Below are 25,638 nucleotides of genomic sequence, written 5' to 3' on the forward strand. Positions count from 1 at the left end.
GGGCTAATCCAGGTTGATGGTAACTGAGGGGTCTCAATCCCTTTGGTGAGTTATGTTGACCTGAAAGTTTGGTTAGAAGAGGCAAACAGGCTAGGTGATATATATTTATATTATTTATTCCCTTAAAGTTAGCAGAATACATACATTTATGGAGTCAGATAAAATCTGACTGCCTCACAAAAGGAATGAGAAGGCTTAAATACATTTTAGAACCATAGCAATTCAGGGTGGCTGTGTCACTCAAATTTCTGATCTCCATGGTTTGAGAAAGGAATTTTCTTAATTGAATAGGTGGTAAAAACAATATAAGATAAGAGAGTTGACAAAGTGTCGATTGAAATTACGACTCAGGACATCTGTGTTTTCTTTACCATTAACATGCCATAGCATAGTATATGTCCATAAAATATTAAGATTAAAAAAAAGTCCCATTATTCAAGATAGTGTCTCAAGTTAAGGGTCTTATCCTTAACGTCAATAAACAGAGGAAAAATGCTTTTAGTCAGCTCCATCTGGCCTTGTTGACACAGGAAGAGGCGTTCTGTGAGTTTACCCAGAGAAGAAAATATTTGTTAGGCTGAGGGGCTTCTTCTGATTTCTTAGTTCAGGCTCTGGCCCTTACTGAGGTTCAAATGATCTGAAATGATTATCAGTTAGCAGGGTGTCTAGCCCAAGCATGAGAAGTCTTCCCCTGGTGGAATGGGTGGACGAGAACAATTTGATCTAACTGCCATGAAAGCAGCTGAAACAAGAGCTTTGGAGCACTTGGAACTTGGTTAGACATCAAAGATGCCAAGGTCATCCACTGCATCTCCAGCCATCACCAACCATCTTGAGTCTATCCTGCCACTGGACTGTGATGACTCTAGAAAAGAAAGTGAGGCCAACGACTTCATGCAACTCTGCCTCACTTAAATCCAATTTACACATGAATCAAAAGACATAATCCATACCATTTTAGCAATCTCAAAGTCCTATGGTGACAGGCAAATGACGAAGCAGCAGATATGGCTACACTGGGAACTGTAGTCACAACCTTGCACACAGCCCTGGCTGTAGGGTCATCTTCTCCTTGCAAGCAGCAGTGGGATTTGGTCCTCTTTGACAATGAAGAACAAAAAATGGTTGTATCTGACTCTTTGTGACCCTATCTAGGTTTAGGAGTGCTGAGAGCCCCAAATAGTTACACACAGGTTCTGCCTGAATGAATTCAACCCAAGCCTTCTTTCAGCCAAAGACAAGGTTTACTAGAACACTGATAGAGGGTAGGTGTGATTCTAAAAAATCGGCAATATTGGCTAGACTGAATCTGAATCATTGGCTAGACTCTTAAGGAATCTGAGCACCTTAATGGAGGCAAGATGGATCTTATATATACAGAAAGACTGTGGGAAGGAGTGGCCAAGTAGTCTGGGGTGACTAGGAAGTAACAGAGAAGGGTCCAACACCAGGGACCTGGACAATGTGGTCATGGGAGAATGGGGTCTAGATAGGATAAAGGATGGGAAGTAGCCAGGGGGATCCAGAGGTAACAGACAATGGATGGTTGGGCTAGGTTAGGGGTAACAGAGGATTGGAAGATTGGGCATAGGCTACAATGAAAGGCCAGTTGACTGGGAGGGGTAGATGCCTCGGGTGAATGCCAGAGACTTGATCAAGTAAGAAAATTCAAGTGGAGTTCAGGGAAAGTTGGGGGGTGGGGAGGGTTTCCAGGGCCTATACCCTGTCAACCCCATTTAGGGTTTTCTTGGCAAAGATACTGGAGTGATTTGCCATTTCCTTCTCCAGTTCATTTTATAGTTGAGGAAACTGAGGCAAACATAGCTATTCAGTGTGCCAGTTTGGGCAGATTTGAACTCAGGCCAAATTTGGATTCATATTTTCCTGATTCTAGGTCTGGCACTCTATCCACTGTTCCACCTAGCTATCTCAATAATCCATTAGAGTTGTTCAACAAGCAATGGGGCACTTGGTCAAGTTAAGAGTTCCTCATCAAAGACTTAGGCAAGCAGATGCAAAGGGAAGTAAATAGAGCCAGAAAATAAGATATACATGAACTGTTGTTCAGTCATTTCAGCTGTGTCCTAGTGATGAGGGTGCAGTCTCTGGGAACCCCTTTGAACCTGGGGTACAGTCTCTGGAAGCCCCCTTGAACTCTCCTCGAGTCTTCCAACTGGATCTGGCCTTCTCCCAAGGCCATGCGCCTTGCATTATCATTGGGCCCAAGTCTCTGCCTAGCCTAGCCCTCTAGTGTCCAGCTGTTTCCCACCCTTAATCCTGATCAAAAATATCTATACCCTAGCTCTGTTACCCTAGCCCTCCATGTAGCCTTCAGCTATTTTCCACCCTGGAGTCTGACCTCATCTCAGTCCCTTCAAGCTCCTCTTTAGACTCCTCCTCAAGTCCCTCCCTAAACCCCTCCTCTAGTCACCCCAGACCACCCCTCAATCCCTCCCACAATCTTTGTGTATATAATCTCCATCTTGCCTCCATGTAGGTGCTCAGATTCAATCTGGCTCAGCAGATTGAATCTGACCCGCTTATGAAAACAGGAGTCACAAAGGGTGGGATTTCTTAAGACAACCCATTATGGCAAACCCTTAATAAACTTTTCTTTCCCCTTGGCTGAGAAGGCTTGAGTCGAATTCTTTCGGCAGGACCTGGCGTGTCAGTACTTTGGGGTGTTGAGCACCCCTCAACCCCAAACCTCTTGACTACTCTTCATGATCCCACTTGGGGTTACAGTTGGGAGAGAGCTGGTTCAAATGTGAAAGAATTCACTTAGACCTTCTCCATAGCCAATGGGAGCTTTATTGAGGCAAAAGCAGTGGGCAAGCCTGGAAGAAGGACTGGCAATTTACAGAGGGACAGAGGCTTGTTTTTATAAGGACAGGTTTAGAGAGACTATAAAGAGAATTTTTATGACCCAAGATGGGGGGAGACAAGGAATTCCATGGTCCAGGATAAGGGGAAGTGTTGTGGTATTTCAAGATAAGGGGAGGAGACTTTAGGGCACCAGGGAAAGAGCAACTCAACCCTTAGGGCACCTTTGTATCAAGAGACTTTAGGGCATTTTCAGGTTAGAGAATAAACCAGGGAAAGGGCAACTCAACCCTTAGGGCACCTGATAATACACAGACAGATAATACACAGGAGGCACCTGAGGCTTGGACTCCAACCTCTCACAGGTTCACTCTTGATCTGATTAGACAGGAGAGACAGCTTCAAAGGGGTTAATAATAAACTTTATTCTAGTCTAGTTTTCTCTAACACAGTATTGCTGATAACGGAAGCACTACAAACTCCTACAGTATTCCCTAATCACCCTTCTCCCAGGGGCCGGTGAGAAGGGGGGGCAACTACCCCTACGTCTCAATGGGGCCAGTCGAGAAGGGCACAACTTGTGCATTCAACCCTAAAGGGTTCCCCTAAATCCCCCCAAGCCTCAGTGGGGGCCGGTTGAGGCAAACACAGATTCCCCCCTCTCAAGCCTTGATGTGGACCAGTCAAGGCATACACAGCATCCCAGCTTATGCATTCAACCATAAAGATTCCCTAGCTCGCTAACCAATGTCGACCTGTTTTATAGGGCATCAGACAAAGAAGGCATATTGCCAGCAATAGCCTCACAAGTTTACATCTCCTCATTCCTATATCACACTGCACAGTCGCAGTGGCTGTTTACAATTTCAGCACACATTTATATTATTTATCCTTGTATAGTGCTGTGCAAGCGTGATGGAGATGTTTTGAACCATGAGCCTAGGAACTCATATCTAATACCTGGGAAACAGAGATTGTTATGGCCACAGATCCTGGGAAACTGAGGCTGTTATGGCCATAAATCCTGGGAAACTGAACTCTAAGAAATAATAACAAAAATCCACTTTGCACACACTAAAATCTACCTTACTTACCCTAAAATCCCCCTTACTTACAGGCACCTTTGTATCCACATCAGGGTTTTCTTAGCAAAGATACTGGAGTGTTTTCTCCAGCTTATTTTACAGATGAGGAAACTGAGGCAAACAGCGTTAAGTGACTTGACCTGGGTCACACAGCTAGTAAGCAGCAGAGGCCAAATTTTGATGAGATTCAAACAGAGTGATCACTGAGAAGCTTATTATCTCAAGTACTACCTAAATCCACTTTAGGAGACAATGAGATTCAAGTAAGCTGGTCAATGAAATTGGGGGTGGGGAGTTCCACCCCTCCACCCTGGGTTGAACTATGGAATAGGAAACTCTGAAACTACTGTCCCTGATTGCCTCATCTCCTCACTCAGGGCAGGTTTTACTCTATATGAATCCCTAGTCTCTCCTGGCTAGTGGGTGACTTCCTTAATCAGAAGGTATTCCTCTTATTTGGTATTCCTCCTTAATCTGGCTTCTCTGTCCTCCCTTGGCAGGGGCTGCCTTAAGTTGGGGGTTTCCTTTGAGCTGCATCTCCCTTAAGGGGCAGAGGAGCCTGTTTGCTATGTTATGTTGTATGTTACCCCCAATAAATGCCTATACTTGATTTGGAGATAGCCTGAATGAGTTCTTTCAGGACAACCTTGCACCCCAACATTTTGGGGTGACCCTGAACCTAATCAATTTGAACTCAGGTCTTCCTGATTACAGGCCTAGTGCTCTATCCACTGTGACACCCAGCTGCCCCTATCTAGTACTTAATTCCAAGTGTTCTTTTTCTCCTCAGCTCCTTTAGTTCAAATGTTCCTCATTTAACATTAGCCCTTCTCCTTCATCTTCTACTTGTCTCCCCAAATTTCCTCACCCCAAGTGTTTGAGGGCCAAATTCCAAAATTCCAAAGTCCTCTATACCACTTAAACGGTCCCTTCTCAGTTCCCTTCTATCTAGAGCATTCTCCTCCCAGCAGCAAAACCATTCTTTAAAGAGCCTTAGAATTTAATTGCAAATAGATTACCTGGAATGGGAGGCAATTGGATGTGAAATAGTTTAAAAAAAAAAAAAGCTTAATTTGGAGTCAGAGAGCTTCAGTTAGACTCTTGTCTTTCCCACTTAGTACCTATATGACCTTGAGGAAAGTGCTTAGCTTCTCTGAGTCTATTTCCAATTGATAAAATGAAAGGGTGGAACTAGATGACCTTGAAAGTCCCTCCAAAGTCTATAATCCTATGATAGGTTGTGGGGAACTACCTTCTCTTCAAAAATTTAGGTGAATTTGAATAGGGTGTGAGAAATAATAATGTAAATAGAGGTCTTAAATATGTCAATTTTGTGTAATTGTTGGGTAAGTAGTCTCACACTCCAATTTCAGGTTTAAGTTTATACAATTCAACTATTTGCATGATTTTGATGTAAATCTTATTTTTTTCTCTACAAAGTCTAGTTAAATCACCTTACATATTCATCTGAACAAAAGAAAGAAAGGAATATACAAACCTGGGGAGAGGAGAGAAGGCTCTAAGCTGCCCAGTACAACTAGGAAGACTTCCAGCTGAATCCCAGATGTGTGACCCTGGGTGGGTGGGAAAAGTATTAATGGTGAAAGCAAAGATAGAAACTTTGCAGGAGGACTAGGAATCAATAAATCCTGGAGATGTGGAGATATAGGTCCCACTTTAGTGGAGTGAGTTCAGACAGGATGATGAATGGCTAGAGAGAGTGGCTATTAGAGAGAGCATGAAAGACCGGGAGAAGGAACACAATAAAACATGTTCTAGGCACACTCCTAGGGAGGATTAAACCACTGAATTAGGGATTAGGTAGGTTCCCAAGAGCAATTTTAATTTGGAATTTAAAGGTAGGCTAGGTTGCTAAGGCTTGAAGGGGCAGGAAGAATTGTCTAATGGCTAAAGTCACTGATGCCCACCTTATGTTTCCCTTCATGAAGGAGTTCAGTGGCAATGGAAACTTGCACAGGGGTTAAGATTGGACAGGGAGGGAAATGACCAAAGTTAGAATAACCCAGAAACCTGGAGCCGTAAACCTGCATCTGTGAAAGCACCATCCCAGACTCCTACCCTTTCTCCCTGCTTTGCCTCTGTAGTGGCAATTTAGATTTGAAGATCTTTCCCACCCATTAATAGGCCATGTGACCTGCTTACATCACAGAAAGCCTAAGTCACATGTGGTAGGAGGAGCTTCCTGACAGGAAAAGGAAGTTATGTTGCAGGAAATGCTGAGAGAGAGAGAGAGAGAGAGAGAGAGAGAGCAGTTATGGATGCTAATGGCCGCCCTTGTGTTGGTTAGAATTGAACAGGCTGACTGAACTATACTATGAATTTGTTTTGGGGAAGACCCCAGCAGGGGTCAGAGAGGTTTTGGGATGGCGATGCTCCAGGCTGTGATATGGTGTTTTAAGTTCCTTGCTGTTATGATGAAGTGGGCTAACTGGCTGTGGGAGCTGAACATTTGGTTATGGAATATGATTCTCTGGTGTCTGAATAAATGTTATGCTTCTTTTACCTTCTATATGGAGAGTCTCTCATACTTTGCCATACAGAACTACATAGGGATATTCACAGTTATCGTTGATGTTGTGTTTATTGCCTTACTGATGCACCCTCCCAGCCATGGAGAAGAACTATATTTGGGAGAGAGCAGAGAAAGAGAAGGTGACTATTGCTAACCTCAGAGTTTGGTTTAATAAAGACAAACATCATTAGGTTGTATCCATCATTTTATTTTTCTCAAAGTGGGTGGCATGCATGGAGCTGCGGTGTTGGAACTGAGCTCATTTGGGGGTTTACATACCATTTCAACAGGGGTTGGTGTTACTCTTTTGAAGTTTAAGGGTATTGGGACCCCAAAATAGTGACACCAGGTCCTACCTGAATGAATTCAATTCAAGCTTTCTTTCAGCCAAAGACAAGGTTTATAAACGACCTGCCATATTGACCAGTCCCTTAAGGAACCTAAACATTTGTATTGCTTATGCACGCTGGTCAGATTGAATCTGAGCACTTCCATGGAAACAAGTTGGATCTTATATACAGAAAGACTGTGAGAGGGATCTAGGAGTGGCCAAGTAGTCCAGGGTGATTGGAAGAGGGGTGTAGGGAGGATCTTGATGGGAATGGCCAGTAGGCTGGGGTGACTGGAGGTCAAACTCCTAGACAAAGAGAATGGGGTTTAGATAGAATCAAGGGTGGGAAGTAGTCTGAGGTAATCCAGAGGTAACAGGTGGTGAAGGGCTGGGCTAGCTAAAGGGTAACAGAAAATTGAGTTTAAAGGCCAGGGTAATGAAAGGTCAGTTGCCAGGATTATAGCCTCAGGCAAATGCCAGATTATGTGGGGATATTCAAGGAGAGTTCAAGGTGGGGTTTTCCAGGACCCATAGACAAATGGGACCCATTTTGGCTCTCATTTGGGTCAAGGGGCAAAGATCTTGGCGTGGGCCTATACCCCAACAACCCCATCATTATTTTACCTCAAAACATAGGAAATAACTCTTTTATCAGACTAGCCTAGGCATTTGGACTATCTAAACAGAAGAATTTGTCTCCATTCAAGGCTGAGCAGAACACAATAGGCCTCCCTACCTTAGATTAAATTACCTCTGAGCTTGGGTTGGGGTTTGACTGGATAAGGAGAGTAAATTCAGTCTCATTATCAGACATATCCTTCTGAAGAAAAACTGAATTTAAAGTCAGGACTTTGGAAGAAGGGGGCTGGGGGAAGCTCTGAATCTCCAAGATAATGATTATCAGAAATCATTTTTCACACTACAGGGACTGAGGGGAAGCTGACAGTTACCAAGGTGGACTCAAATTCCATTTTTGATACTATCTCTGTGACTTTGTATGAGTTATTTACCCTCCATAAGCTTTAATTTTTTCTTCTTGTGTAAACAGGTTGAGCTAGTTGGCCTCAAAGGTCCTTTCCATCTCTAAATCTATGGTCCTATAGAAGAGAAGTGGAGGATGAAATAAGGTTTGAGATGGAAGAGAGGGAAGAAAACAAAATGTATAAGACCCTGTTCTGGGCATGAAAAACTACATAATGTCTATCAATATTTAATATATTAACAATGTCGTAAGTGATAAGTGTTAATAGAAAGAGTCTCACAATGGGGGCAGAAATTCAATAAGAAGCAAAAAATTTTATAGTTGAAAAGCTTACAGAAATCACTGTAAGAGAGAAACATCACCTCTATAACACACTTGACTTATAGGTCATGCAGCCTTTTCCTAGAAGACTTCTGGTTATTAATCAATCAACAAGTATTTTTTTTCAAATTAAAAATATTTATCCTACTGGGAAATTCTCTTATTACATTCTTAGTATATTAAGCATCGATAAAAATTATGTAGTTTTTCAAGCCTAGAACAGGGTTTTATATGTTGTGGTTTCATGGTTTGTTGTGGGGTTGTCTCAAAGAATTCAGACTCAGACCACCTCCATTCCAAGTGTAGGCATTTACTGGGAGTGATGCCTCTAATGGACTGAGTTCCAAGAGGATCTGACAATTTAGTAAGACAAGACAGGCAATTTTATAGTGTATTGATGCTGATTACACAACAGAAGTTATGAATATTAAAAAGGCAGGAGGGGTTTGTCAAGGTATTAGGTCATAGGGGAGAGGCCCCAGCCTCAGTGAAACTGAGCATGTGATTACCCACAATGCATACATAAAAAAATGAAAGTGGGGGCACTTATGTATGATAATGATATTATAATAAACCTCTTTAAGTCATAAGTTTACTCTAGGTCAGTTTTTTACTATTACCACGCAGGCCCTACCTTAGTGGAAGCTCCTTCTATGGTACAGTGGTCAAACATCCTGTTCTACATCTGTAACAACAATGCTGCTAGCAGCTGCAAGAAAAAAAAAAACAAAACAAAAAGTCCCACTTTGCTTGCCATTACAACATCCTGGTGGTGCTGCTTTCTGATTGGCTAGCTGTTGTGGTCCTGTCTGGTCAAGATAGATAGTTAAGCATTGCGGTCCTGTCTTGGACTAGATGGATGATGTGGTTGTGGTCGAGTGCATGGACACACCTATTTAAACATGAGAATTGAATCTGGGGGCAGTGACTGTATTGAGTCTGAGGCCCTGAGAATATCATGGCTGGGGGCAGCTTTATTAGGATTCCATCATTATACACAGTATACATTTTGTTTCCTTCCCTCTCTCTCCTCTCCTACTCTATTTTTCATCTTCTTCCTCTCTTCCATAGGATCATAAGATTTAGAGATGGAAAGGACCTTTGAGGCCAACTAGCTCAACCTGTTTACACATGAAGAAATTAAAGCTCATGGAGGGTAATTGACTGCTTAGGAGAGGCATACCAACCAGTGAAGGTCTGATGTTCAAAGATAGGAGGCCAGATTTGAAAGTAAGGAAATTTATTAGCATACTAAGAAATCTTCTCTCACTGATAGTAAATTCAGATTCCTGGGGTATAGATTTGGGTTTTTTTTATGATGTTTCTGGCCTGCTTAGAGTATAGCCAATCAGCAGCATTTAGGCAGAATGGAAATAGGGAGAACATGTTAATTTTGAGGTCTCAGGTGTTGCCAAAGATCAAGTTTGTTCCAGTGGAAAATGCATTTTGTTTGTGATTGGATTTATCAGAATTTCTGTTTAGCCAAGAGGTTTCTAAGACATTGAAGGCCTCCTTCAAGACAGAATCTGTTAGACATCCTGTTGTCAATAAGAATTAGGATAAAATACAGCTTTGGTGGCAGTGATGGTGACGGCTGGGGCAGGGGTGGGGGGGAGGTGGTGGGTAGTGGGAAGGGAGAGGTATCTGTCTCTATTTGCACAATCTTGTCAAAGCTTTGTTTCTTTGATCTCAGATATTGCTTTCCTGGGGAGTAGATGTTTTCCCCAAACTCCCAGTACACAGGTTTATTCACCTCACCCACAACCTCCATGACTGGAATTCCATCTCTCCTCCACTCTGCCTGTTGGCTTCCTACAAGTCTCAGCTAAAATTATACCTTCTGCAAAAAGCTTTTCTCAGGCCCCTTTAATGTTACTGCCATCTCTCCGAGATTATGTCCAATTTATCCTGAGTATTGCAGAGTGCCTGGCATCCTGTAGGCACTTGCCACGTGCTTGTTGATTTTAAATTTGTTTTTATTTTGAATATAAATATACTTCTCTTAATTCCTTATATTTGTCATTTCTTACTGCATCATAATTCCCGTTACTTTCATATACTATTATTTTTTTCAGCTATTCCCCAAACAATGGGCATTTATTTTGTTTCCTGTTTTTTGTTACGTGCTACTATAAATATTTTGGTATGTACCAGAACTTTGTTTCTGTTGTCAACCCTGAAAATGAATGACCAAAGAGTTAAAGAGGTTTTGCAACTGCTATTAACTCTGAAAATACCAAAGAGCTCACATAGGTTATCACAACCATGGTTGACTCTAAAAAATAAAAAAAAAAAACAAAATAAAACCAAAGAGCTAACAGTGGTCATAAGCACTTATTAAACTTTATTTTGTTGCAGGAGGAAACTAGAAACATGTGCTGGGGCACCCTCTAGTAGGATACCCACTTTAGTGTTGGCAAATCTCAGTACATGTACTAGTGGCTACGCAGTGAACTGTAGCCCTGACGAAGAAGAGTAACAGAAACAATGGGACAAGTTTGATTTATAGCAGGACTTCATGACCGGAACAGCAGTACTACAGTCGCTTGTCCAAACTCAGGGACCAATTGGTGCTGGTGTGAAACAATTTCTCGGATTTTGCTGAGGCTGAGATCATCCAGAGGGTGAGCACAAAAGACTGTTGTTATGTCAAGCCCAAGGCACAGCTTGCTTGCTGGGCCTTAGCTCTAGAAACCAGGAGTAAAAAGAGAGGGGTGATCTCGGCATGGGGATCCTGACCTTGTCTTTGAGTTTCTTGGGAGTGTATGCCCAATAGTGGGATTGCTGGATCATAGGACATGCTCTGTTGTATGACTTTTCTTGTACAGTCATCAATTAATCATCAAACATGTATTGAGTGCCTACTATGTGCCAGGAACATGCTACTGTTTAGGTTCCCCATCCTTTTTGGCAAAGCCCTTTTCCTAGCCCCTTACTGGTTTCTAAGAGAACATAGGATTTTAGAACTGGTTGTGATGTGCAAGATCAAATCCAGCCTTGTCATTTCACAGATAAAGAGCCTTAGGCCCAGAAAGAATGAATGACTTGCTTGGGCGCACACATATGTTAAAGTCTAAACTCAGGTCTTCCTGACTCTAGCTACTGTGAGCTAACCAGAAGCCTCCAATCATATATGCTCTCTAGCAAGGGACCAGAGCAAATGTATTGATGGATATAACCTGGGTGCATACTCAGTCCCTTGTTAATGCTCTAATGGATAGCTTCATTTTGCATAACTCCTAATTAAAATTCAGGGAGATTTGACAATCCTATAACTCCATCAAAATGACATCATCAAACCTATCTATCCACAGCTGTCCAACATTAACTGTTCCCATCTTTGCCAATTTGTTTGGCATGAGGCAAAACTTCAGAATCATTTTAATCTCCTCTCTCTCTCTCTCTCTCTCTCAGATCTGTGATTTCTTTGGTGTAGGGAATTTTAAGTGAGGAGACCCCCTGTACCAATGGTGACTAACAACTTTTAGAAAGCTCTTGGGGGCATTGTGAAGTTCAGTGATGTTAAACCTGAAAATTTGGTTGAAGGAAACAACAGAGCTAGGTGATAGAAAAATCCATGTTGTTTATTATTTTCCCTTAAAGCATAGCGGAGCTAGCTTACTTGTACGTACAAGGAGTCAGAGTATAAACTCTGGCTGCCTGAACAAAGCAATGAGAAAACTTATATATGTTATTTTAGCAGAGCTAGCAAGCCTGTATGACCTCATTTTTATGACCCCCATGTATGTTTAACCATGATACAAGAAGAGGATTTTCCTTAATGGAATAGATTGTAAATACAACAAATTAGATAGTTGACAAAGTGTCAATTGGAATTACAACCCCAGGATCTCTGTGTTTAATTTGCCATTAACATTCCACAACATAGTATATGCCCATAAAATATTAAGATAAGGAGAAGTCACATAATTCAAGATAGTGTCTGGGGTCAAGGTTTTCACCCTTAATGGCCATGGACAGAGCAAGGAATGCTCCATCTGGATTTGTTGAAATAAGATAGAGATATCTCTGAGCTTATTCAGAGAACAAAGAGACTGTTAGGATCAGGCTTTTCTTCTGGTTAAGTAGTTCAGGCCCTGAGTCTTATTGAAATTACAAAAATGATATAAAATAGTATAATATTTTCTGCAATGACTTGCTCAGACTCACACAATGAGTATATGGCAGAGGAAAAATTTGAACCCAGCTCTTCCTGACTGAAAGCACAATTCTTTATCCCCATGCCATTATACAGTGTTACTTCTTGTTTCATTATTTTTCTTACCAAAATGGGAAGTGGGAGCTAATTCCGACTAGTACAGGTGTAACTGTAATACATTCCCCAACCCTCATCCCATCAGATCCAGTGAGGTACCTTAAAGTGTTATTTAAATGCTGTTATCATCCCCTCATGTGATACATTTCCCACTACATCTATCTATTCATTTGCAACTGAATGTTATGCATATATCCTCAGAAGGTTTTATCTCTCTTTGAAGATGGAAGTTAAGGAGGAGACTAGAAAAGAGAATGGTTTTTAAATGTGAACACCAGTTTGGTAACAGCCATCCTGGCTCACAAATACGGTTCTTCTCTTGTCAAGAGTGGCAGTTCATTTGCTTTATGAGCCCATAACTGTTTCTTTTATTCATCCTGGAGTAGCCTGGTTCCTCAAGCTTTCTTAAATAAACATTTGAACTGATTATTACCAAATGAATGATTCCTCTTACTAGAGGCCTAACCAGAGCTGTAACATGCCAGTAAAAAATAGCTAAGAAAGGCTTGCCTGCTTCCTCTGGGCTGTTCCTGACCTGAGGCGGCGGCAGCGGCTCCGGAGCCAGGGCTTGGGGCCGAACCGGGCCGGGCCGGATGCTCGGCCTCTGGGCGGGGATGAGCTGCGGCTTTGCCAGCTTAGCGCAGTGCCAGCCAAGCCTTGGCCAGTACAGTAGTAGCTGTGGGACTGACAATGGCTGCTGCAGGATTTGCAGGCTGATGTATTTTGCAAACAATGAAGCATATGGAGCCTCAAGTAAAGCAAGCTATTCGAAATCTACCAAAATATGCCTTCAGTAGTGGCTATTACAGAAGTGGGTTTGAACCCAAAGTGACAAAGGGAGAAGCTGTACTAATATTAGGAGTGAACCCTATAGCCAATAAAGGGAAAATTAGGGATGCTCACCAAAGAATCATGCTTTTAAATCACCCAGACAAGGAAGGATCTCCTTATATAGCAGCCAAAATCAATGAAGCTAAAGATTTATTAGAAAGTCAAACTAAGAAGTAAAATTAATACACATATAATTTTAAATTTATATATACATCAATTACTTTATGTATAGGAGTCCTGATGTTTTATAATGACTTCATAAAAGCTGTAATATTTCTTTACTGGTTGCATTAGTTGGTATAATTTGGGTTTCTCTTTTCATTAATTTTGGTGCTGTAATAATTATTAAATTACAAATGTTATGTTACAGTTCCCATTGGGAATTGACTAGAACCTGATACATACCTTAGTTAACTTATCACATTTAGAATCCTACTGTGTGGGACGAGTGAAGACCTCTCATAAAAGAGGACAAATTAAATAAATAGAAATAAGTAGGATAGTGAGTCCCATTTCTCTACTTAGATATTTTCCTTTCTGTAAAGCCATTTCTCTACTTAGATGTTTTCCCCTCCACAAGCTTAGCTAGTGACCATAAGGCCCCCGAGGTTAAGAACAGGACACAGGATGCTCGCATCCTGTGTATTTACCTAATGGCGAGAGGCCTGAAAGAAAGACGTGTTGAGGTGAATAAGTCAGCAACCATAAAATCCTCTGAAAGTAAGGATAGGACACAGGATGCTCACCCCCTGTGCATTGACCCCAGGATAAGGGACCCTCAGCTCAGCAGAAAAATGAATGAAAAGCCGGAAAGCCAGGTGCAATGTAGACATGCAAGACCAGTTAGGTGTGAATGATGGGAGACAAGGTGTAAGGGTACTGGGGATATCTGTCATAGCCACAGATGTGAAGATGAGGTAACTAACAACTAATTCCTGCCTGTTACCAATAACCGAACTGTTTGTTCAATCGTCATTGTCATTGTTATTAAGACAGATTTACTACCTTGAGGTTGATAGGAGAATGGGATAAGAATAGTGGGAAGGTTATGTCCGTTACCTGCTTGTCAAAAATAACCATACTGTTTGTTCCTTGCCATTGTCCCTGGAATAGATTGATCGCGTCCAGATTGTACCCTCAAAGCTTACGTCTGCAAGCTGAGAGGAAGGAGGTTGGGAAGGGGAATTGCAGTTAGGGACCTATATAAACACCCCAATTTTCTGTGTCCAGTGTGCTCTGACACTGAGAGGACCCCCAGTCCTTTCGGTATCTGGGTGGCCCTTTCCCACGGGATCGTAATAAATTTTCCTTTCTACTTTCACCTTGAGATGCCTCTGTTTTTAATTCTTGGATTCGTAAAATCCATCCCACACACTACAGAAACAAATCATCACTCTTGTGACCTAACAAATTGGTACACATTTGCCTGCAGTGTTTTATATTAATATACCATATTGATTCCACAAGGCTCAAATAACTTTACAGTTTTATGAAATAGATACTGATCATACATCAGAAATATAATCAGTATAAGAAGTTGTGTAAGAGAAAAGTGTTGATAGAGATCCTGGTTTATTTGGGACATTTTTTTGCATTGAATACACTGTCCCATAACTTTATAAATTTTTGTTCTTTAGATTTTTTAAACAATTTCTATAGAACACTTTGACCTTTTTAAAAAAATCAGTCTTCATTGTTTAATCATGTACAATTTGTCCACATATAAAATTCCCAGACTTCCCAGTGATCCATAAGAGCTTTAACATTACCAGGGAAGAAGAGAAAACAAACTTGTCAGGTTCGAGCCACTGGGATCACAAAACATGACAGTACTTTCCACTGGGACCTGTGAGGTCAAATGCATCTGATCTCATTGATGTGAACATTCCCTCCAGTGATCAAGATCTCAACCTGTCCATGACTGCTCATCCTGTGCAGCTCTGACATATCATTCAGTAGACATTGGTAATGTGTGAAAAGAACTTAAGTGAATTGTAAAGTGCCCCCAGACACCGATTATCGTAAGTGGGCAATTTGGTAGCATTCTAACCTTCGGCAACCAGTGGCCTCATGTAAGTGGACCTTTGCTGATGAGGGCACAGTCTCTGGGAACTCCCTTGAACCTGGAGTACAGTCTCTGGGAGCCCCCTTGAACTCTCCTCGAGGCTTCCAACTGGATCTGGCCTTCCCCTAAGGCCATGGGCTTGCATTATCATTGGGCCCAAGTCTCTGCCTAGCCTAGCCCTCTAGTGTCCAGCTGTTTCCCACCCTTAATCCTGATCAAAAATATCTATATCCTAGCTCTGTTACCCTAGCCCTCTATTGTCTGTCACGCCATGTAGCCTTCAGCTATTTCCCACCCTGGAGCCTCATCTCAGTCCCATCAAGCTCCTCCTTAGATTCCTCCTCAAGTCCCTCCCTAAACCCCTCCTCTAGTTACCCTCAATCCCTCCCACAATCTTTGTGTATATAATCTCCATCTTGCCTCCACAAAGGTGCTCAGATTCAATCTAGTTCAGTAGATTGAATCTGGTCCCCTTGTGAAAACAGGTGTCACAAAGGTTGGGATTTCTTTTTTTTTTTCCTTTTTTTTTAAATTTAATATATTTAGTTTTCAGCATTGATTTTCACAAGAGTTTGAATTACAAATTTTCTCCCCATTTCTACCCTTCCCCCCCACTCCAAGATGGCATATATTCTGGTTGCCCTGTTCCCCATTCAGCCCTCCCTTCTGTCACCCCACTCCCCTCCCATCTCCTTTTCCCTTCCTTTCTTGTAGGGCAAGATAAATTTCTACACCCCATTACCTGTGTATCTTATTTTCTAGTTGCATGCAAAAACTTTTTTTTTTGTTTTTGAACATCTGTTTTTAAAACTTTGAGTTCCAAATTCTCTCCCCTCTTCCCTTCCCACCCACCCTCCCTAAGAAGTCAAGCAATTCAACACAGGCCACATGTGTATCATTATGTATAACCCTTCCACAATACACATGTTGTGAAAGACTAACTATATTTTGCTCCTTCCTAACCTATCCCCCTTTATTGAATTTTCTCCCTTGACCCTGTCCCCTTTCAAAAGTGTTTGTTTTTGATTACCTCCACCCCCATCTGCCCTCCCTTCTATCATCCCCCCCCCCTTTTTTTTAATCTTCTTCCTCCTTTTTTCCTGTGGGTTAAGATACCCAATTGATTATGTATGGTATTCCCTCCTCAGGTCAAATCTGATGAGAGCAAGATTCACTCATCCCCCCTCACCTGCCTTCTCTTCTCTTCCTACAGAACTGCTTTTTCTTGCCACTTTTATTCAAGATAATTTACCCCATTCTAAAGGGTGGGATTTCTTAAGACAGCCCATTATGGCAAACCCTTAATAAACTTTGTCTTTTTCCTTGGCTGAGAAGGCTTGAGTCAAATTCTTTCTGCAGGACCCGGCGTGTCAGTACTTTGGGGTGTTGAGCACCCCTCAACCCCAAACCTCTTCACCACAATATGCAAAGAATAACAATGAAGAGCCCACCAGTTGACCTCTTGCAAAAACAGGTATTCTAATTTGGATAGCAATGTTTTCCACAACATACGTGAGTCATCTTTTACTTTTTAATACTTAAACATGATTACCTACAGAATTTGGGGGGAAAGTTTATTAAAGCAGATTGTCAGGAACTGAGAGGGACATGCTATATTTGGCAGAAAATCCGGAAAAAGTCATTTTTGCTTTGCAAATGTTGAATATGGTTGTGCTGATTTGAGAATCCACAATACTTCTATGATGATTTCATTTAAGAAGAGTAGGAAACCTGCAGGTTTTCTCCCTTCCTTCTATGTTCAATTCAGTTTGGAGACATACAGAGCAATGACGTCCTAAAACCAATCACTTCCTTGAGTAGGACCAAACCAAAGAATGGCCTTGGTTTCTGCCTTTTCTTCAGATCTACGGTGTTGATAAATACAAATCTTATTTCTGTGAACAAGCAACTGGATATTAGGTAACAATATCAAAACTTAAAATTAAAATTTGCCAAGAATAAACTAATTCAGAAAAACCATAATAAATCAAAATTAAGAATTAACTGTACCAAGATCTTCTGTTATGCAGGTCATGCAGGCATACCTGCTTCTTACAGGAACAAGCTTAAAATAAAGGTGACTCAAAAGCAGAGTCAGGCTAATAAACACTTGGGCAATACCACAGAAAATCATAGTTTCCTTTTACTGCAACAACTTTTTCAGGGAGAAAGTCCACCTTCCTCTAAGGTATAGAGTAAATGGGCAAAATTGTTAGGGAAGATCTTGGCAAGCTCCAAAGTGGGAACAAAGAGTCATAGTCTGTTGTAAGGAAGGGTGTGTAGTTAACAGCTTCTACATATTGATGATTTCAGCACTGTGGGCATTGCTTCCACTGATGCTGATAGCCATCCTTCCACAGTGCAAGTTGTCTTTGACAGTTGGTGGAGCCAGAAGATTTTCATCATTTCCTCACCCTGTAGCCTGCCTCAAGCTCTGAAGTCAGGCTATCATGAGCCATCAGAGTATAACTTTAGTGGAGACATATAATGGTTATGATTATAAAATCATTACATTTTTACTGCTGGAAGAGACTAGAAGAGACCAAGTCCATTCCAGTAGAGGTGGAGACTCTTGTTTGTAATAAGTCTTAACAGTTTTAAAATAAAACTACCCAATTAAAAAAATAGCTAAGAAAACCTCCACTTTAAGATGGTGGGGATTACTTATGGATCATTAAAAAAAAAGTTTTATTTTAAAAATATTGAACATGGGGGCAGAGCCAAGATGGCAGAGTAAAAGCGGGAACTTGCTTGAGTTCTCCCCCAAACCCCTCCAAATACCTGTAAAAAATGACTTTAAACAAATTCTTGAGCAGCAGAACCCATAAAATGACAAATTTTCAGCCCAAGACAACCTGGAAGGATGACATCATCAGGTTGAGAGAAGAACACAGTCCAGCACAGGCCATGCCAGCACAGAAAGGGTCCCAGCAAACCCAGAGCAGGCCTCAGGGGACTGAATCACTGGCAGCTGTGGCAGTTTCCAGACTTTTCAACCCACAAACCCCAAAGACAACTTAAAAGGTCAGTAGGAAATGTCTGTCAGATCTGAGTGAGAGAGGAATGAGGTCTGGCCCTAGCCCTAGGGTGGTGGTGGTGGGCAGTGGCAGCAGCAGCAGCAGTGGCTGCTTCCAGAGCTCTCTTCCCACAGATGGTGGGGGGATCAAATGGCTGATGAGAGGGGGATTGCAGGGTCTCTTTGCTGGCTGTCAGGCAAGATTCTCTTGCTTTGCCTGTGCTTGGATCTGGGTTGCGGTCCAGGGTGGTGGTCTGGGGGCAAGAAGGAGCACTAGCATAGCAGAGCTTGTGGTGGAGGAGAAGAGAGAATCCTTCTCACAGTTTGAAGGCAGAAAAGAGTGCTTGTGGCTACTCACAGACCATTGCACAGGCCAGGAGAGCAGTAAACACCTCTTGTTTGATCATACTTAACTGAACATTTACAGGTCCCTAGAAATATTTCTGAAAACAGCTGCACAAAACCCCTGAAGCTTGTGACAGTACACCCTCTGCACTGGAAGCAGAGTCCTGCCTTAACAAAGAGTTAAAAAGTCAAGTAATTGGCTGGGAAAATGAGCAAACAGTGAGAAAAAAAATCAGACTATATAATCTTACTTTGGTGACAAAGAAGATCAAAACATACAACCAGAGGAAGACAACAAAGTTAAAGCTCCGACAACCAAAGCCTCCAAGAAAAATATGAATTGGTCACAGGCCATGGAAGAGCTCAAAAAGGATTTTGGAAATCAAATAAGAGAAGTAGAGGAAAAATTGGGAAGAGAAATGAGAGTGATGCAAAAAAATAATGAAAAATGAGTCCACAGCTTGTTAAAGGAGACCCCAAAAATACTGAAGACAATAACACCTTAAAAAATAGACTAACCCAAGTGGCAAAAGAGCTCCAAAAAGCCAATGAGGAGAAGAATGCCTTAAAAAGCAGAATTGGCCAAATGGAAATGGAAGTCCAAAAGCTCACTGAAGAAAATAATTTTTTAAAAATTAGAATGGAGCAAATGGAAGCTATCGACTATGAGAAATCAAGAAATTATAAAACAAAACCAAAAGAATGAAAAATTAGAAGACGAGGTAAAATATGTCATTGGCAAAACAACTGACCTGAAAAATAAATCCAGGAAAGAGAATTTTAAAATTACTGGACTACTTGAAAGCCATGATCAAAAAAAGAGCTTAGGCATCATCTTTCAAGAAACTATCAAGGAAAACTGCCCTGATATTCTAGAACCAGAGAGTAAAATAGAAATTGAAAGAATCCACTGATGACCTCCTGGAAGAGACCCCAAAAGGAAAACTCCTAGGAATTTTGAAGCCAAATTCCAGAGTTTCCAGGTCAAGGAGAAAATATTGCAAGCAGCCAGAAAGAAACAATTCAAGTATGGAGGAAGTACAATCAGGATAACACAAGATTTAGTAGCTTCTACACAAGAAAAAGCTTTTACAGCCTGTGGTGCTAATGTGATCAAACATCTTCCCCATCCATTTAATAGGCCTCAGGTGGAGCTGGTTAACAGAAGGTTGATTAGGAGAGGCCTGCTTGTAGGAAGGTCTATTTGCTAAGTAGGTGCTAAGCCCCAGGCCTACACAAGGTGTACATACCCTGCAGATATCCATTAAGCTCAGACTAGAGAGCTATGAAGAGAGACTAGAAGGCTGCAGAGAGAGACTAGAGAGCTTCTGAGAGTGGAGTCAAGAGAGCTGCAGAGATGAGAGGGCTTTGAGGAGAAGAAGAAGATACAGAGTAGAGAGATGGAGAACTGGAAGAGATGCAGAGACAGAGAGACAAAGAGACACAGAGAGAACTGGGAGGGCTCTGAGAACTGCAAGGGCTTTCAGAACTGCAGGAGGAGAGGATGCAGGCAAGCAGACAGTTAGGATTCATGAGAGAGTGTTTATAGGAAGGCCCTAGCAGAGGGGAAGGTTACAGGATGGCTTGGCTCTTTGCTGTGATACTATATTTTAATCTCCTTGCTGTTACATTGAAGTGGACTTACTGTTTTTGGAATACAATTACTGCTATGTTGAATTGGGGTTATTGGTTCTGGGATTTGATCCTCTGGTGTCTGAATGTTTTATAATGTATAAATGTTTTACCTCTTCTGCCTTCTATAAAGAGAGTCTCTTGTACTTTGTGATTCTGAACTATACAGGCATATTCATGGTCACCATCAATATCATGAATCTTGCCTTACACAGTGGAGGGGAAGAGGGGGGAGGTGAAAGGGAATGAGTGAATCTTACTCTCATTAGATTTGGCTTAAGGAGGGAATAACACATACACTCAATTGGGTATGAAAATCTATCTTACCCTACAGGAAAGTGTGTGTGTGTGTGTGTGGTGGTGGTGGTGGGGGAAGGATAAGGGGGGAAAGATAGAAGGGAGAGCAGATTGGGGGAGGGGGTAATCAGAAGCAAACACTTTTGAGGAGGGACAAGGTTAAAGGAGAGAATAGAATAAATAGGGGGGTGGGATAGGATGAAGGGAAATATAGTCTTTCCCAGAATGTTTTGCATGACTACAAATGTATAACCTATATCAAATTGTTTGCCTTCTCAATGAGGGTGGGTGGGGAGGGAGGAAGGGAGAGAATTTGGAATTCAATGTTTTAAAAATGAATGTTAAAAATTGTTTTTACATACAACTGGGAAATAAGATATGTAGGTAATAGGTTATAGAAATCTGTCTTATCCTATAAGAAAATAGAAGGGAAGAGGATAAGAGAAAGGGGGAGGGGAATAGAAGGGAGGGTAGATTGGGGTAAGGGGTAATCAGAATGCATGAAGTCTTGGGGTGAGGGAGAAGAGAAGTGAGAAGAAAATTTGGAACTCAGAATCTTGTGGAAGTGAATGTGGAAAACTAAAAATAAATTAATTAATAAAAGATTACAACTTCTTAAAGAAAATTTTTTTTAAAAATATTTAATATCAATACAACCAATTAAGTTTGCATAGTACTATTTACATTCAAATTAATTTAAAATATAAGAACTTCAAAAAATTCTTTTTTTAATCATGAATTTAACCACCAACAAAACACGAACATTCTAATATACAAAGAGCCAAAAAGAGTATTGCATATACTGTGGTAAACTTCTAATATGTGCATTTTAAAAGAAAATATACAGTTCATTTACCTAAGAACTTCAAGTGCTCATCACATTTACTTTTTGATCTTTGACTTTCCTCTTTGAGAGATTGCCCTAGGGGTGCCATTGGCCTTAGAGGTGCAATTTGAGGGCACCCTGGTAGCTTTATTCCTTGAGGAGGTGGTGCTTAGAGGAAGAAAGGGAGGGAGAAGAAAGGAAGGAAAGAAGGAAGGAGAGGAGAAAGTAAAGAAAGAAGGAAGGAAGGATGAGAAGGAAAGAAAGGAGGAGAGAAGTATAAGAAGGGATATTATGGTATCTTGTTTTGCTCCCACAGAAGTTACTGGAAGATAATCAATATCCGTGGGGAAGTTGGCTTACTAAGACAATGGCCATCCTGATGTCAGGGGACTAGAAAGGCTAGACTGGGACAACCGGTTCAAGCCTGAAGGGTCATGCCCTGGTCAAGTATCCTTACTATAATGCCTACATAATCTGCACAAGAAGGGAATGTAGGGAAGTGAGGAATGTAACCCTGAGGAGCTGAACTAACTCTAACTCTGACAGAGAGGGTAGAACTGGTTAACCTCACCTCTGCTTCTTTATCAGTGTGGATGTTCCTAGTGAGCACCCCACCTGCTTCCCCTTGAGAAGTGTAATAAACCCTTTCCTCTGCCCACTCTATTTCTGAGTTCTTTCCATGTTAAGGGGCTATTCACATGGATCTTCCTAAGGGCATGCAACCAGGAAAGAAAGCAATGAGCTATGGAAGCAATCTCGGGCTTACTTCCTGACCCTGCCTAGGGAGTCCTGTGATCCCTGCAACCATGTTTCTCCCAGAAGGAAGAAGGGAGAGAGAGAAAGAGGGAGGAAAGGAAGGAAAGAAGGAACTGTCCTAGAAAAAAAAAAGCAGCTATTTCTGAAAGTTTTAGTGTGGAATTTCAATGATAGACTATCATCTTCCTGCCACCCCCACTCCCTCCAGGGAAGTATGAAACAGCAGGAAAGCAGTGGAAACCCTGCCTGAGATGGGATTGGAAATAACAGAGAAAGAAGTAAGAGGTTTTACTCAAAAAAGGATTCAACTCCTTAACAATTTGGCCAAGGACTCCCCTTCCTAATTCATTTTTAGAATATTTTGCTTTTTTCTCTCTCTGTACCATTTCTCTGAGAGACGCAGTTTTTATTATTTCATGATGTAAGAGCCCCCTACCTTATTCTGCCCGGGGTAACTGGGTAAGGCTTTTTATCTTCTCCCAGGTGTTAAACCTGAAAATTTGGTTGAAGGAAACAACAGAGCTAGGTGATAGAAAAATTCATATTACTTATTTATTTATCCATTCATTCCCTTTAAACATACAACAATCACAATTCAGCATGTTACTCAAATTTATGATCCCCATGTATGTTTAACCATGATACAAGAAGAGGATTTTCCTTAATGGAATAGGGTTGTAAAGAATGTTGACAAAGGTCAGTTAATATTAATCTAGGTAGTCTGTCTTGGAGTTAGGGTCTCATCCTTTAATGGCTAACAGGGGTAAGAATGTCCTTAGGTCAGTCTGATCCGGCCTTGTTGACAGAGGTAAGGGTATTTCCTGAGCAAACTTTAGAGAACAAAGAAGCCTAGGTCCTGGATCTTCTTCCAGTTACTCATTAATTCAGGCTCTGGGCCTAGTTGAAATTAAAAATGATACAAAATGGTATAAAATGTTCCACACAGGGTATGAGCCTGAATAACTTGATTCAGGTTTACCTTGTGTACTTCCCTTGGGTATAAGCTTCCCACCCCTGGCCCCCTTTTTTAAACACTTAATTTCTCATCTGCTTGCACAGAAAATTCACCAGGTAACTTAGATTTAAAGGAAAGAATATATGCAAAGATTCAAGGAAATGTAGGTAACAAAGGATGACTATAAATTGATGGCAAGGGACTATACAAAACGTGTCTGGTCCTAAAGTACGGAGTACACTGGTGGACAGATAGTCTTTAGTAGTGTTGAAACAGCAGCCAGGCATGACCTGTGTGGGTCAGCTCACTGAACAAATCAGCTTGAGATGACATCAGAAACCCTTTAATGTTAAAAACAAAATTAAAACTGTAGAATTAGTGGATTAAATCTGCAAAAATAAATAATCAATAATACACTGCAAAATGAAGGTATTAATTATATTAACACTTAAAATGTGGAAAAAATGTTGGCTAAAAACGGAACTCAGAAAGAGGAGGGATAAAGCATTAGTGGGGACTGGGAAAATTTCCAAGATTGTACCCTCTCTACTATTTGAAAACTGTTGCCTTTGTGTGTTCTCGTATGCTTGAAGCTTTGAGCCTTCATTGTAAAATATTCAATGTGACAATATAAAATAATACCTATGTGCCATGGAGAGTAGAATTTTCTTTTATGTAAAATATGAGTATTTGTAAAAAGTAATATTGAGGAGGTGTGACTACATTAGTCAGCCGGAAAAAACTGCAGAGGGGTAAGGCAATTAAATGCTGACGTGTCCTTGGCATTGAATTCTTTTGGATGAATAAACTTCCAAGCTAATAGTGAAGCAGGATGCTTGTCTTACTGCCTTTGAAGGTCAAGTTGAGGGATCTCAAGGGACACAATGGAGTCTGGGGCTCTACTCATTCCTTTACCCCTACCCTGATCAGCATTAGATTTATGGGTAGTCAGGCAGCTACAGATACCTGGGTGGGTGGGGGGAACCTATGGAAGAACTTGAAGTTCATCCTATTGCAGTGCTAGGTAGCAGAGAAAGACAAGGACCACAAAGTTCTACATCCTGGGCAGTTCTGTTCCTCACACCCTGAAGCTGGCACCCACCTGGTGTCCTATTTGCCTGGGTAGCTGCAACCATGACAATCATTTCTTATTGTGCTTTCTAAACCAGTCCTGAGTTAATTAAAGGTATCCACCTCCCATTTAACAGGTAGATAAGAGGGGTAGGGAGATGGAGGGTGAGGGAGAGGGAGAAGGGAGAGGGGAGAGGAGTGGGAGGAAGAGGAGTATAGGGTCAAATCTAGGCCCTAAAGTTGGAGGGGAAATCAGAACAGCATTATAATGAGTTTAAACAAATAGCTGTCACCCAGAGTGTGCATGCATAAGCAGTCTGCATGGTATTACTGTTGTGGTTTCATGGTTTGTTATGGAGGTCATCTCGAATGAGTTCTCGGAGTCAGACCACCTCTAATTCAAGTAAAGGCTTTTATTGAGAATGACGCCTCTAACAGGCTGAGTTCCAAGAGGAACCAGTAACTTAGTAAGACAACATGGGCAAATTTTATAGTGTAATGATGCTGATTACACAACAGAAATTATGAATATTAAAAAGGTAGATGGGGTTTGTTAAAGGATTAGGTAATGGGGAAGGGGTCCTAGCCTTGGTGGAACTGCATATGCAATTACCCACAATGCATACAGAAAAACCTGTATGTGTGATAATGTTATTATAATAAGCTTCTCTACATCAAAAATTCACCTTAAGGATAGCTTTTGCTATTACTAAGCAGGTGCCTACCTAGGGAAAGTTCTTTCTATTGTTTTGGGGTTCTCATTCTGCTCAGAAATCCAGGTGCTGCTGCTTTCTGATTGGCTGGCTATTGTAGTCCTATCTGAGATTAGATAGATGTGGTTGTGATTGAGTCTATGGACACACCAGTTGTTTCTTGTGGGAAATATGAAGAATGGGTCTGGGGGTAGTGGCTAGATAGAGGCAGTGGCTGAGATCTGTCACATGGACATGTTTGCTGTTTCTGTGAGAAATATGAGTTCATGGACACACCTGTTGTTCTGGTGAGGCAGGGAGGTGTATATGAAGAAGTTAGGATATTGAGTCGGGGTGGTGGGGCAGTGGCTAGGTAGGGGAGGTGGGCCTGCTGTTCAGTGGGGCCTATGACTGAGTCCGGGTGCTGATGGTATGGTTAAAGCCAGATTGCGTGGTTAAATCAGGACATGCCTGCTGTTCAGTAGGATCCATAAGGAAGTTAGAATGTTGGGGCTGGGGGGCAGCTTTATTAGGTTTCCATCACAAGCACCCCATCAGGTCTAGCAGTTGCAGGCATCTTGAAAAATAAAGATCACTGGGATGTCAAGCAGCCCTAGGTTTCAGAAGTCCTCTTGATTGGCTAGCTGTGCTTGCTGTGCCATTGTCTAGCTCTTCTGTGAAAAAGGAAAGCTCTGATGTATCCAACAAGTTCGTATAGTCATTATAAAGCCCGTGTTTACAGCTTTCTTCAATTCTTCAGTTTGAGCAGAGATTGTAGAATCTGTTAGTGAGAATTTTGGC

The 25,638-nt window shown here is 41.5% G+C and overlaps 1 pseudogene; it reads left to right on the top strand.

Moving 5' to 3' along the window:
• LOC118832100 overlaps positions 1-13,359 on the top strand; it is a 91,855-nt pseudogene extending 78,496 nt beyond the window's left edge.
• Positions 13,360-25,638: the final 12,279 nt, after the last annotated feature.

Source organism: Trichosurus vulpecula, chromosome 9 (genome assembly GCF_011100635.1).
Source record: "Trichosurus vulpecula isolate mTriVul1 chromosome 9, mTriVul1.pri, whole genome shotgun sequence".
NCBI lineage: Eukaryota > Metazoa > Chordata > Mammalia > Diprotodontia > Phalangeridae > Trichosurus > Trichosurus vulpecula.